Genomic DNA, 15271 nt, shown 5'->3' on the forward strand with positions numbered 1-15271 from the left:
TGGCACAGGTAAGACGTGGTGCTAGTGCTTTCTTCCTACCGAGGAAGGGATCATGCTGGGAAGTGGGAGAGAAATGATTGTAGCAGTCTGCAGGGTGGGGAGAGATGAATGTGCTGGGGATTATGTGTTCTGGATTCAGGCCCTGCATATACACACAACAGACACACACACATACACAGAATATACTGAGAGGCTCTGCCTGTGCTCCCACAAGATTATCTTGGGGCTAATTCTCAGGAAAGAGGGAGGTACCTAGGGGCTTCTATACCTCAGGGTTTCTCCGACATACAAACAAACATGCACACAATGAGTCAGTATCCCACGGTCTAGGTATTTGATGGTAAGTTTATTTGAGCACTTGCCCAGCAAAAAAGATAATAGCACAAAAGATGATTAACAGCAAGCACTAGAGAGCTGACTGCAAGAAAATAATAACTGAAAAAAACTATTAAAAAATACATATAAAGGCAGCAAATTTTACGTTCCTCATTGACTTGAAATAGGCCCAAGAAATCCGTCTCAGCTCCAGAAGACAGACAAGCAACAATGATGCTGAGATCCTTCAGTTTTGTTTACTCGTATAGCACTTTTCTAACATTGCTTGAAGCAGGAGTGAGTCCCCCTTCCCGCCCATTCTTCTTATCACAGTTCAGCATCTGCTTCTCAAACCTTGGTGCTATTTGCTGTTTGTTTTTGTGCCTCACAGCTCCCAGTTTCTTGTCTGACCTTGACTAACAGTTCTCATGGGCTCAGCACATATGTATTTTTGAGTATAAACATCTGCATAGCCCTTAGAAGCAATAATAATAACCATAGTTCCCAGAGACATCTAGAGAGGACTCTCTAATCATAACAGCATTTGCAGCATGCAGCGTCTTTCTTCTCTGCAACCTTCTTTGCCTGACAGTTCTTTTTACCAACTGAGATTGGCTGAGCGTGGCCGGCAATTAGACAAACCCACATTATATTTCACCCCCAGGGCGCAGTGAAGGATTACTCCTCTCCCCAGAAAAACGAAATTAGTCCTAAAAAAAATTCTTGATCAAAGAGATACGCGAGTGTCAAGCCTAGAAACAGCAACGTGGTGTAATGTGTTTAGCACAAAGGCTCAATATACAACAGGCACAAAGAAACAAAGCATAACAAAAGTGAAGTACACACTCCGACAAGAATGGTTTTGCCCACCCTTCAAATAAGCAACTTAACTCAAAGAAATCCCAACCCGTATCTGCAGCTGGAGGAATGAGAGCCTGCTGGGAAAGATCCTGTAGGGTGGAAGTAACTTGTTGGATCGTGCTATGCTGATCAATACATGTACAACAGGAGGTGTTGATATATTGGCAACCCCCCCCCCCTTTTTCAGCAACTAAAGTCTGGCAATTTTACATAACTACCCCAGGAAAAGATTGTACTTCAGTTTGTAAGGCGACACCTAATGCAGCAGTTTCATTTGCTAAGCTTTCAGCAACGACAGAAAGGTTACAAATGGAATTTGTAACTTTAGCCATAGCCCACCGAAGGATAAAAATGCGAAGAAAATAATTAAATTCATCTGGATGTTGGGCAATGGGGGTTGTAAGCATGAGGAAATACATCTTGCAATGCACGATGGGAACAAATATATGGATTAATGTCAAAGTGTACGTGTGTATGTTAGAGAAGCCCTGAAGTGTAGAAGCCCCTTATACCTCCCTCTTTCCTGAGAATTAGGTCCAAGGTAAGCCCGTGGGAGTACAGGCAGAGACCTTGGACCTATTCTGTGGTTATGTTTGTGTGTGCACATGGCCTAAACCTAGAACATTGTGTTGGGGGAAGATCATAGCATTTTTGAACACTGCATTTACTTTCATGTTTCAGGTGAGAGCAACCTTTTGTTAAAGAGGATGTGTGTGTGTGTGTGTGTGTGTGTGTGTGTGTGTATGTGGGGGGAAGATATGCAGAGGAACATTTTTCATTTTGGTTCATTCATTCATTTCGTAGGGAACCTCCATTTGATTCCTTACTTTAAAATGAAAAAAAAAATTGTTTCTTCATTTTATTTATTTATGTAAGCCCTCTGGGGATAGGGAAATACCTACAGTACCTGAATGTAAACCGATGTGATATCTCAGATCGAATGTCGGTATATAAAAATAATAAATAAATAAATAAAAATATATAATTCATTCATTTACCATTAAAGTCAATGGGGAAGCACTATTTGGGGCTCCAAAATAGTTCAATTCTAAAGAAACTTGTAGGAACACATCATCAAAAAGAAGGAAGAACTCCAAAGTATCTAGACAATGGCAAACTGCAGGAGGTCGTTCAGCGGCGGTCCGGAACCCCCGCTGAACGACCTCCTGCAGTCGATCTCCTGCCGGCGCCATTTTCCGTACGGAAAACGATTCGCGGCAAGAAATCGCTTCCTGAACCCCGCTGGACTCCCAGAAACCTTTGGCCAGCTTGGGGGGGCCTCCTGACCCCCACAAGACTTGCCAAAAGTCCAGCGGGGGTCTGGAACGACCTCCTGCGTCGAATCGTTTTTGTCTATGGCCGCCGCCATTTTGCGGCGGCCATTTTGCAAAATGGCGCCGGCTGAAGACAAAAGGATTCAATTGAGGGGGCCGTTCCGGACCGCCGCCGTTCTGGACCACCAGGTAATTTAAAGCATTTGGGGGGGGTTCGGGAGGGTGGGGTATTTAATTTAAAGGGTCGGGGGTGGGTTTTAGGGGGTTGGCTCACGATTTTAACGATTTTTCACGATATTTTTAAAACCCAAACGGCAACAATACGATTCCCTCCCCCTCCCAGCCGAAATCGATCGTTAAGACGATCGAGGACACGATTCACATCTCTACTAAATATAGTTTTGAATGGTACTTTGTAATTGGTGGCTAACACATGCAGCAGATGATTAAAGCACATGTTCTCCACTACCTGCAGGGGCTGGTCAACAAGAGCAATCATTTTCCTGATGCTCCTCATTACTATTTTAGATGCTGCCTGATAAATGATAAAGACCACCACCCAATTTCCTGTAGCTAGATTTCTGCTTTGCATGCATGACTGGAAACTGCTGGCCTTCCACCTCACTGGTGGAAGGGGCTGTGAGATCAGCTTGAGGAAAAGTCTTCTTTTCAACCTCTTTCCTCTGGCTTTTACTTGGAGTGGCAGAAGGGGACCCTAGGCTAGTGCTCCTACCCTCCCCTAATGCCAAAGCTAGCAAGTGATGCTTCTGCAAGTGATGCTGCATACCAGCATTTGTCAGATGCCTCACTTGCTTCCCTTGACTGTATCTTTCCTGCAGTGAATACACTGAGCAAAACGCAGGTCCTTTCTCACTTTAAAGTGCCCCCAGATCAGGGATTTTTTCCACAATCAATTCTCTATATCCTTAGGGGCTGATGCACTGGCATTGAGGTAGAGGATGGACATTGAGGAAAACTACCAGAGCCATTGCTCACACTCTCTACCTGCACTGCTTGCTCTTTCTGGGATTTGTTCTCAACCTCATTAGTATCATCTCTCTCTCCCAGCACCTCATTGGAAGCTAAGACACTACTGACTCATCTTCCCAAATTCTCTTCTGCTACTACTCTTCAATAACTTCTGATTCAGAGAATCCCAGACAAGATTATTCTTCTGAATCAGTTGGTACAAGTAGAAACCAAACAGGAGAGCACTGCTGGGTTTGACATTGTATTTCTGCTATCCTTGCCCTAGTGCAAGTCTTGGATAAATTTTCTACCTTTACCCTATGCTCCAAAAGAAAAGTGAGAGGAACAGGTGGTGATGGCAAATTCTCTCCAAATTTATATTTCTTATGTATTGAGCTTCTTTCCTCTCCTGCCATTCTGGACCTAAAAAAGTCCTCTTCAATTTAGGTGCAGGCCTGCCTTTTTTATTGTTGCCCCTGGCAATCCTACAAATATCCCCCTCCTCTTCCTTTTCCTGATATGATGGAATTTGTTGAAGTGCACTGGCTACTGGGGATTTGGATACTCATACTCATAATACCACTCACTGTATGGAGAACTGTCTGTCACAAATACACACACACACACACACACACACACATAGACATATAATCAGTGTAAGTGTGCTGTGCTATTGCACTAGTGCTTACTGATACGACACAAAAAAAGTAAAAAAGTACTAACAACAAAAAAGACTTGCAGTTTGGTAAGACTCCTATCTTCAGTCTCTATTTGTGCACTGCTCGTCTCACTGGTATCTAGACAGAGAAAACAATTTCACTAGCACTGCTGCATCTGTGATCTCAACACTGACTCCCATCCTGAACCTCCCTCAATTAAGAGAAAACTCTAATTTAGCAGCAATAGACTGCCTTTTTTTCTGGCACAGTGAAAGTATGAGACCAATGCAGCACAGCGAAGAGCAGAACCAGCCCTTTACCAATGACAAATTCCAAAGTTTTTGAGTTTTTTTAATACTCGGTGAGAGTTTCTAGTAGCACATTCTTCTCCATCAAGAACTAGAGAGGAAATACAGATCTTCTTCAACATTGTCAGATTTTACAATGGGAGGACATCAGCATTTCTTGATCTAGATAGCAGCTATAGGCTATTTAAAAAGATGTTGCACATGATTTGTCCTCTGGCTAGTCTCTTTGCCAACTTGTCCTGTCTCAACTCTGACAAGGTAGTGAGGTCACACAGGCAAGAGCTGGTTGCTATAGGTAACAGGTTTTTTTTTTTGCTGAGTATTACATAGCCAGAGACCAATAGATCATAGGAATGATCAGGTAACAAATGAATGAACAAAAGTAAGGAAAGATTAATAAACTACAGTAGGAAACAGACAAATAAAAGTGGTACTGAATCTAAAAACTATCATAACAACTTAAAAAATAGTAATCAAATAAAGCAGATAAAAAATTAAAAAATGAGAAAAATATATGTAACACAATAATAAATGTAATAATAATTAAAAATGTTTAATACAAATGCAAGAGGTAAGACTATACATTGCCATAAAGTCAAATTTCTAGAAACCTGACATGGCCATGTTTTGTCATACAAGTCTGCATCAAGGATTGAAAATTTGTATTCTGTATCCTTTCTTGTACCCATAGGTCAAGGGGAAAAGTGGAAAACTGGCACCAAGAATATCAGGTATAGTGAGAAACTAGGGGTAAGTATAGTAATCAGTTTTAGTCATCCTTAACTCATTAATTTAAAATAGGATTTATTCACAATACCATGTTCACAATATAATGTAAATAAAATTTAAATATAAACTTACAAGCATATGACATATGTACAATTTCTCAACTATATTTACTCATAAATGTATTCAAAGCTTCACTTCAATTCAACATGCATCAATTAAAAAATCAAAACATTTCAAAATATTAAAAATACCCGCAATAATATATATTCAATAAGAACAGCTTCTAATCTTGTATATATTTCTCTTGACTAAGGTTTCCATTGATTTGAAATAATATAAGAGATTTAAAAAATCAACTAGAAATGATATCCCTCCAAAAGCTTAAAAAGGATCCAACGTCCAAGGAAAATATCGCTGCTTCCATCTCAAAGGCTTCCGATATCCGACAGAAGAATGAATTTCACTCCCAATCCCGACTAGGGCCCAAGTTTCTCCTCATATACAAGGCTGCTTCAGAGGAACAAATGTAAACATTAATTCTTCAAATTACTACCTGATGCTCACATAGGCATCAACTATCGGAACCAAAACACTATAAACTTGGGAGAAAAAAGCTGTCATAGGATATAACTCCAATAGCAAATCACATTTCTCTTAAATTCTTAATACAAAAAGTATTTTACATCATAATACCTTTTAGCATGATATTTTAAACTACCCATTTAATCAAATTGTGAAGCCTCAATTAGCGCTGATGATGTAAAATACTTTTTTTTTATTAAGAGTTTAAGTGAATCCCATTTTCTAATAAATGACGGCCCCTGGATGCAACTGCCCCACCCCCTGGGCAGTAGCATTCACCCCCCCCCCCTCCCAACTCCCTTGACCCATCCTATCCCATCCCCCTAGGCATACCTGGTGGCCTAATAGGTTCGGAGTACCCTCTAGGCTCAGGGCCTGGTGCTTTCTAGTAAAAATGGTGCTGACTGGCCATGATACTATATATGCCCTTATCATGCAGGTGGGAGAGGGACCTTCACCGCATGACTTAAAAATGTATGCTTTTTACATTTCTCTCCCAAGGCCTGCATCTAGTGGAGGAAGAGGTAAGAGGACAGGGCTCACACACACATTGGGCATAAGGGACTTTTGGACCACAATGACCCTTTAAGACCCAGCCTAGGAGCATCAGGATGCACGTTAGTGTCCCATTGCTTCCAGGGAAAGATAGCTAACTTGTACCTAACTTTAAGGAAAATAACATGGCTGGCATTTCTTAAGGAAAACCTCATTATTTTATTAGCACAAAATTTACTAGTAATGTGCTGCTTTGCATGCATTCGCAAAGCATATGCATAAAAAGCAGCTCATTACCATTCCAGCATTATTTGATGTTAAATAATATGTGGTATTTAAAACACATTGGGGTAGATTTTCAAAGGGATACGCGCGTAACCCCCGAAAACCTATTCCTGTGCACGCCGAGCCTATTTTGCATAGGCTCAGCGGCACGCACAAGCCCCAGGACACGCGTATGTCCTGGGGCGTCGGAAAATTGGCTTTTTGGGGTGGGGACGTGTCCGGGGGTCATAGCGGTGGTCCGGGGGCGTGGCTGAGTGCCCGACACAGCGGCCTGTGTTGGGGCCTGGCACGCCGCAGCGAGTCAGCCGATTTCGGAGCGGCCTTGGAGGGAACGGGGAAAGCCACCCTTCTGATCTCCCTCCTCAGTACCTAACCACATCTCCTTGCTCCAAACAGAGCAGGAGCAATCCTCAGCGCCTTCTGCTCTGCTGCTGCTCTTTATTTTGTCATTGTTATTGTATGAACCACACAGGCACTGGGTCACAGGTCGCCGGCATCATTTTGAAAAATAGCAGCGGTGGGCCAGGAGCGACGGGGGACTGCTCCTGCCTCATTTCTGGCAAAGGGAATAGGTAAGATGCTTGGAAGGGGAGCCAGAATGGGTTAGAGAAGGTAGAGGAGATGTGAAGAGGGGGCCTAAGGGATATATTTTTTTAATGAATCAGAAAGAAAAAGAAACACAGTTTTGTTACTTCTTCTATTGCTTCTTTTTTTAAGGCACATCCTTATGATTTGTAGTTAGAGCATTGTTGCGGAGGTGGACCCTTGGCCCATCAGGTGGCGAGGCCAGATGGGAAGCAGAGGCCAGCTGGAGCTTCGCCATTAACCAGCCCTCGTTCCCCATAGGTTGAGCCCTTGGGTGCCGGGGCCGGCTGGACTTAGATAGGCTGCTGTGTGGAGATCCTGTAAGGTTGGCCAAAAGGTGACACACCAGAGGACAGTGGCTATCGAAGAGGTCCAGCTGTGGATGCAGCAGCTGGCGAGGCTGAAAGGCTGAACCAGGAGTCTGTGAGAGGCTGGCAACTTAGCGCGGAGATGAGTCCAGGCGTGAGGTGGGAAGCAGGTGACAAGGCAAGAGGTCGAGTCCATGCAAGAGGTCAGAGGCAGGCGGCAAGGCACGAGGTGAAGTCCAGGCAAGAGGTCAGAACCAAGGGAATCCGTCCAAAGGGAATTAGGAGACAGGAACCTGAACAAGGACTGGAACTGGAGCAGGATCAGGAACAGGTACTCGAACTGAAGCAGGATTAGGAACAGGAACGCAGGCAACGCAGAACACAGCTGAACAGCGTGGAGACCTGTTGCCAAGGAGGCTCTGACTACCAGAGCCTGCCTTATATAGGGAGATTTGCAGACGTCATCAGAAAGGGCCAGAAGAAGCCCGCGCGCCTAAGGCCGTCAGGCTGGAGAGGATTCGGCGGCGGCATTTGACCGAGTGGCAGAGGAGAGGCCTAGCTGGGTCCGGAGGAACTCCCCGCCACGTGGGGTGGCCTGGGAGGCGAGAGAGCAGCATAGGCATGGGAACTGCTGCCTGCCGCTGCCAGAGAGGATGGGTCCAAACCGGGGAGCCAGCGTCAGGGGTGAGTGAACCCAGCTGTGGAGCTGCGGTGGCCGGGGAGCGCAACAAGCAGTAGGCGAAAAACTAGGGTTCAAAGGCTGCTTCTCCCACTGAAGTCCTTGCAATCTTGGATGTCATTTTATCTCCCACTGCCTCAGGTACCCACCTGCAGGCAGCATCTTATCATACCTTAAATTTTTTATAAAAAACCACCTTCAGCTAAAAACATTAGAAAGGCAGAGTAAAAATGCAAAATTATTATTATACACATTGATTAATTTCAAAGCAAACAAATCTTTTTTTTCCCAATAATCCTTAAAATAATTCTTGAAGTTTTTTCCACATTATGGAAGAAATTTTCAAACTGTCAGAAGTAGGACAAAGACCATGCACACTTTTTACCCATGGACAATCAACCAGTTTTTAAAATGAAAACATGTGCATGAATTTGCTTCGAAACTTGACACAGGTATTTATTTATTTATTTATTTGGAGTTTTTTTTATATACCGAGGTTTAGCAATTAGCTTTCACCCCGGTTTACAGTAAAACAGAACTTGTTACATTGAACAGGTTATCAAAACTTTTAACTGAACATAGAATAGAAGATGTTGATCACTTTTAGCTAGGGACTCACATGGTCAACTGGGATTTACAGCAGAACAAAACTTGTTACATAGAGCAGGTCAACGAAACTTTTAACTGAACATAGAATAGCAGATGTATATAACTTTTAACTAGGGACTCACAGGTCAACTAGGGTTTATAAATAAGCCTAGACTGATGGCAGGTTTCTAAGATACAGGATTGGTAGACAGGGGGAGGGCGGAAGGGAAGGCCAACTTGGGGTGACATTGTAGAAGATCTTTGCAAAGGGGGAACTGGAGGGGGAGATCGGGGAGGAGGGAATGGGGGGGGAGTGAAGCGTAGGTAATAATAGAGCTGTTATGGAAGTTGTTGACGGAGGTATTTGAAGGCGGGGTTAAGTGGTTTAGCCTATTCCATCTCTGAATGTTTGGCTGAAGATCCATGTTTTCAGTTCTTTTTTAAAGGATTTGCTTTCAGTAATAGAGCTGAGGTAATGTGGTAGGGTATTCCATAGGTTTGGTCCAGCTATGGAGAAAGCTCTGTTTCTAGTGCTTGTAAGCTTCACCATGGGATAAGGGGGTATGTCTATGAGTAATTTGCGGGCAGATCTGGTGTTTCGTTGAGGTTTGTGAAGTTGGATCATATTGCTGAGCGAGGTGTTGTCCGTTTTGTATAAGGCATTGTGTTCAATTGTAATGGTTTTGTATTCGATTCTCTGTGCGATAGGTAGCCAGTGGAGACTTCTTGAAATGGGGGTGATGTGATCCGATTTTTTTTTGCCGGTTAGTACTCTGGCAGCGGCGTTTTGCAGTAGTTGTAGTGGTTTTATGGTAGATTTAGGAAGGCCTAACAGTATCGAGTTGCAGTAATCAAGGCTGCTGAATATCAGTGATTGTAGAACTGTTCGGAATTCCTGGTGGTGGAGAAGAGGTTTTAGATGTTTCAGAATGTGCAGTTTGTAGAATCCTTCTTTGGTTTTGGTTGCTATGTTCTTTTTTAGGTTAAGATCTTTGTCAATCCATATGCCGAGGTCTTTAGTCGTGTTTTTTATCGGGATGGTGATGTTGTCAATTAGGAGTGAGTGTTGAGAGATGGATTGTTACGATATATTTCTTCCTATGAGAATGCATTCAGTTTTATTCATGTTCAGGCAAAGCTTTAGCTGGTTTAGCATGTTTCTGATTGAGGTAAGGTGGTTGGCTGCAGTGCTGAGAGCTTCTTCTAGTGAATTGGAAACTGGAATGATGAACTGAATGTCATCGGCGTACATATAGTAGGTTATTCCGAGACTGGAGATGAGGTGGCATAGAGGGATTAAGTATATGTTGAAGAGGGTGGCCGAGAGGGCGGACCCTTGTGGTACGCCGGTTTCTAGTGGGAAGAGGTTTGAAGAGTTGTTGTTCATGGAGACTTTAAAGGATCTGTCATTTAGGTATGAGGTGAACCAGTTGAGGGTATTACCAGAGAGTCCAATGTTTGAGAGACTTGATAGTAGGATTTTGTGATCAACGGTGTCGAAAGCCGCAGATAGGTCGAGGAGAATTAGAAGGTGGCTTAGGTAGAAAGTATGTGTGGTCTGGTCATTTTCACATATTTTTTTTTTGCCCTTTGGGTTTATTTTTGCTGGAAAAGTGCTTGTGTAGATTTGAAAATGATGTCTGTGAATGTGCTTTCCCTTTCCATGACCTAAATACGCCTCTGGGAACACTTCCTTTCAATGCAGTTAAAGGTCCATGCATTGTGGGCTTTTAGCCACATTGAGGGGGTCAGTTTACAGACTGCCAACTAATGTGGATAATAGGTTTTTTTTACTTGTCTAAGTCACTTTGAAAACTATCATCTCTACTTTGAAGGCTCTGAAAATAAAACCAAATGGTGTCTTATAGAAACTTACAGCTGGGGACGGTAACTTTGATACAGCCGCGTGGGCATAAATGTTTATGCGTAGGTGGCTCACACGAATGGATGGGGCCATTTTATAACATCCACGTGTATATGCATGTATGATATAAGGTCGGCTGTACGTGCGTACATGTGCACACAATTTTGTATGGACACACACTTGTGTGCACAAATGCCGCTCTACCCCGTAAGTGGGATTAATTTATTATATGCACCCGCCAACACAATTAGCAGTTTCCCCAATCTGTTACCAGTTCACCCAGGTAAAGGCTTCTGACTTCCTAACTCCCTTAATTAAGCCCCCCCCCGTTTACCCTATTTGACCTGAACCTTCAAATCCTGCAGTCTAGCCCCAATTTTATTTATTTTAAAACTTACACAATTTCCATAGCAGAAGTAAAGTTATGTGTAGGGGACCCCAGTGCGCCCTTGTGCATGTAAATATGATGCACACAATTCAAGTGACTTTCCCGAAATGCCCATGACCTGCCCATGCTCCACCCAGACCATGCCCATACCCCACCTCTTTTTTCATTTTTTGATTTGTGCGTGTACTGGGAGATACGCGCATACTCATGCACTTCTTTAAATCCCCACAGAGCACACTGGCCTGAGACGCTTGTATCTCCCGGCTTTGATGCACATAGGACTTTTAAAATTCACCTTTAATTCTTTTGTACAGAATTGAAATGGCCCCAGTTTGGATAATGATGATCAGATCTAATTTGTACTAATGTATTAACTTTCTCGATTAGAAAAGCAATTATAGTCTTTTACAGTACTTATTTTCAGTGATAACATGGCTAGTCCAGTATATCATAATTCAGCATGTACAATAAACGATTGGCTATAGAAATTCACATCTGGAATAGTTTCTCATCCATCATCTTTCAGTAAAGCATTTCTAGTAACTTTGAATATAGGATCATACTGCAAAATTGATTTTGCCTTTGAAGTACTGGCTGTGTTTTTAAATCTTGGTCTCTGCTTGACAATACTAATGCTGTGACTTCCCCTGGTTTCCAGAGGGTACGTTTAAAGGGACTCCAGTCAGTAAAAATGTGTTTTACAAAATTACCTGCCTAATATGTTGGTAAACTTACACGCATATGTCATATTCGCACACACATTTACTTCCACTGAGCGGAAGAGTTCCTGGAGTGAGGTCAGGGAGGGGTTTGCATTTATTCACAACGTAGTCTAGGAAAATATCTGAAAATATTTTTGCACACAATTTAGCAGTTTAATTGTGTGCAATAGTTTCAGTGGGATCATTTTCAAAAGAGAAACTACATGCATACACACATGCTTACTGTTGTGTGCGTCCGTAGCATCTCCTTGTCGCACCCTCCAGCGTCCCCGGAGAGGCTTTGGCATGGCGTCCCGCCATGTTGACCTGAGGCCTCGCCGAGTTAGCAACAGATTGGATTCGTTTCGGTCTGAAGCTGCTTTGCCGCTTCTGCTGCTGCTGGAAGCTTTCTTCACCCTCCAGGGTTCTACTAACTTGGGTACCTGCTCCTCAGGGGCCCTTTCCTTATTTCCAGGGGCCTATCCTGAATCCAGGTACTCGCTCCTCGAGGGCCTGTGTGTCTATCCTGGTGCCTGCTACCGATTCTTCTACCTGCTGGAACACTACCTATCAGCTACAGAGAGTGAGTACTACTTCTCCCAGTCTCTCGTCACAGCTCCTTGTTGTCTATCTGCATTGGGCCCTACACCACCATTGTGGAATGGGACTCCTCTGCCGAGGATCACAGACTGTTGCTGCCTATGCTCTCTCTACTGCTTATTGGGCACTCTATCTACTCAGCTACAAGGAAGTGTGTAATAACATCTGCCAGTCTGTCTCTCCTACAGCACCTCACTGAATGCCTGCATCGGGGCCTTACACCACCATTGTGGGACCGGTCTCCTCCGCCGAGGATCACAGACTGTTGCTATCTAATCCACTCTCTACTGCCACCTCTGGTGAACCATACAATGCATAATAAAGATATATTTTCTGTGTCTGGGCATCTGAGTCTAGCCTGGTGCGACAGTTCCCTAAGGGGCTCCTCCCTGTGGGAGTCACTATCACTGTTGCCCCTAAGAATCCACCAAACACCTCGATATCATAACACTTTCCATTTTAAATTTGGTGTTATCTATGCACGTATTTACTATTCAATTGACGCAGGCTGTTACAGAATTAACCTCCTAAAGCTACATGTGGATGGATACATGGTTTATAAGCAAGGCCAGTTTTAGAGAAAGCAGCGCTCTGTGTGAGAACCGAAAATGGATTCCCCCTACTTTCTGTATAACAAATGTTTGCACTCAGCCTGGAACTTGGAAGTCTGATCCCATCCTGCTGGCAGGAGGAAAGCAGGCTTTACCTTTATCTGCCTCCTCTTCTGCTGGCTTCACTAGAAAGTTAGAACTATGTGGGGAAGGCTGGTCCTGCGAAATACAGGGCTCTGTGTAGTTCAGGTTTCAAAGAGAAGCTGCCAGAGGAGGAGCCATTTGCAGGCAAGAAGCACTCCTCTCCTCCTCCCCTGGCAGTGGGAGGGATTGCGACAGAGATGGAGATGGTGGTGGTGGGAGCAGGGAAGAGGGAGGGGAAAGGCTATGTGTCTGGTCACACATCCCAAAAGCAGACCCTTTTGATGAACTGAAATGGGTTCATCGAACTTTTGTACTTTAGAGGCTGAAATTCACGACACTAAGCTTTCCTGAAAACTATGTAAAGTAAGAGTCCCTTATGAGAATTAAAAAAGCACCATTTGTGGGAAGAAAGAAATATTTCCTGATGTTGTCCCTGAGTCTAGCCCCTCAGAGTTTCATATCATGACCCCTAGTTCTACAGCGGTCTTTCCACTGGAAAATAGGAAAAAGCATAAGCATTATCAAGTAGGGATGTGAATCGTTTTTTGACGATTTAAAACAATCGTCAGATATATTTTAAATCGTCAAAAATCATTAGAGCCGCGATACAATAGCAATTCCCCCAATTTATCGTCAAAAAATTGTAAATCGGGGGAGGGGGAGGGCGGGAAAACCGGCACACCAAAACAACCCTAAAACCCACCCGACCCTTTAAAACAAATCCCCCACCCTCCCGAACCCCCCCAAAATGTTTTAAATTACCTGGGGTCCAGTGGGGGGGGTCTCGGAGCGATCTCTCGCTCTCGGGCCACAGCTGCGTTAATAGAAATGGCGCCGGTGGCCCTTTGCCCTTACCATATGACAGGGCAAAGGTAGCGCCGGCGCCATTTTGGTTCCTGTCACCCTACGTCACGAGTGCAGGAGATCGCTCCCGGACCCCCGCTGGACCCCCAGGGACTTTTGGCCAGCTTGGGGGGGCCTCCTGACCCCCACAAGACTTGCCAAAAGTCCAGCGGGGGTCCAGGAGCGACCTCCTGCACTCGGGCCGTATTGCCAATATTCAAAATGGCGCCGGCGCTACTTTTGCCCTCACTATGTCATACGGGTCATATGGTAAGGGCAAAGGGCCACCAGCGACATTTCTATTAACGCAGCCGTGGCCCGAGAGTGGGAGATTGCGCCGGGACCCCCCCACTGGACCACCAGGTAATTTAAAACATTTTGGGGGGTTCGGGAGGGTGGGGGTTTGATTTAAAGGATCGGGGTGGGTTTTAGGGTTGTTTGGTGTGCCGGTTTTCTCGCCCTCCCCCGATTTACGATTTTTTTAACAAAAAAAACCATGACGATCAGATTTCCCTCCCCCCCCAGCCAAAATCAATCGTTAAGACGATTGATCACATGATTCACACCCCTATTATCAAGTTAAGTGTGAAACATTAATAGGGCAGGCTAACAGAGAATTTGAAATGGAGTTGGCTGTAAAGGAGAAAACTCATAATAAAATTATTTTTTAAATATTTCTGAAGGAAGAAACTTGTAAGAGAGTCAGTTGGACTGTAAGATGACTGAAGGGTTAAAGGGGCACTTAGAGAAGAAAAGGCCATTGCAGTAAGACTAAATTAATTCTTGGCTTTTATGTTTACTAATGAGGATGTTGGGGAGATACAGGTTCCGAGATGGTTTAAGGGTGATGAGTCAGATGAACTGATCGAAATTACTGTGAACCTGGAAGATGTAACAGGCCAGATTGACAAACTAAAGAGTAGCAAATCACCTGGTCTAGATGGTATGCACCCCAGGCATCTGAAGGAACTAAAACATGAACTTTCAGATCTATTAGTTAAAAATGTTATCCTATCATTAAAATCATCCATTGTACCTGAAGACTGGAGGGTAGCCAATGTAAGCCCAATATTTAAAAAGGAATCTAGGGGCGATCAGGAAAACTATAGACTAGTGAGCCTGACTTCAGTGCCAGGAAAAATAGTGGAAACTATTCTAAAAATCAAAAACACAGAACATATAGAAAGACATGGTTTAATGGAACACAGTCAGCATGGATTTACTCAAGGGAAGTCTTGCCTCCCAAATCTGCTTCATTTTTTTGAAGAGGTTAATAAACATGTGGCTAAAAGTGAACCAGTAGATGTGGATTTTCAGAAGGCGTTTGACAAAGTTCGCCATGAGAGGCTTCTAAGAAAACTAAACAGTCAAAGGATAGGCGGCAATTTCATTTCGTGGATTACAAACTGGTTAAAAGACAGGAAATAGAGAATGGGATTAAATGGTCAATTTTCTCAGTGGAAAATGTAAACAGTGGAGTGCCTCAGGGATCTGTACTTGGATGGATGCTTTTTAATATATTTATAAATGATCTGGAAAGGAA

Source organism: Rhinatrema bivittatum, chromosome 4 (assembly GCF_901001135.1).
Source record: "Rhinatrema bivittatum chromosome 4, aRhiBiv1.1, whole genome shotgun sequence".
In the NCBI taxonomy this organism is placed as follows: Eukaryota; Metazoa; Chordata; class Amphibia; order Gymnophiona; family Rhinatrematidae; genus Rhinatrema; species Rhinatrema bivittatum.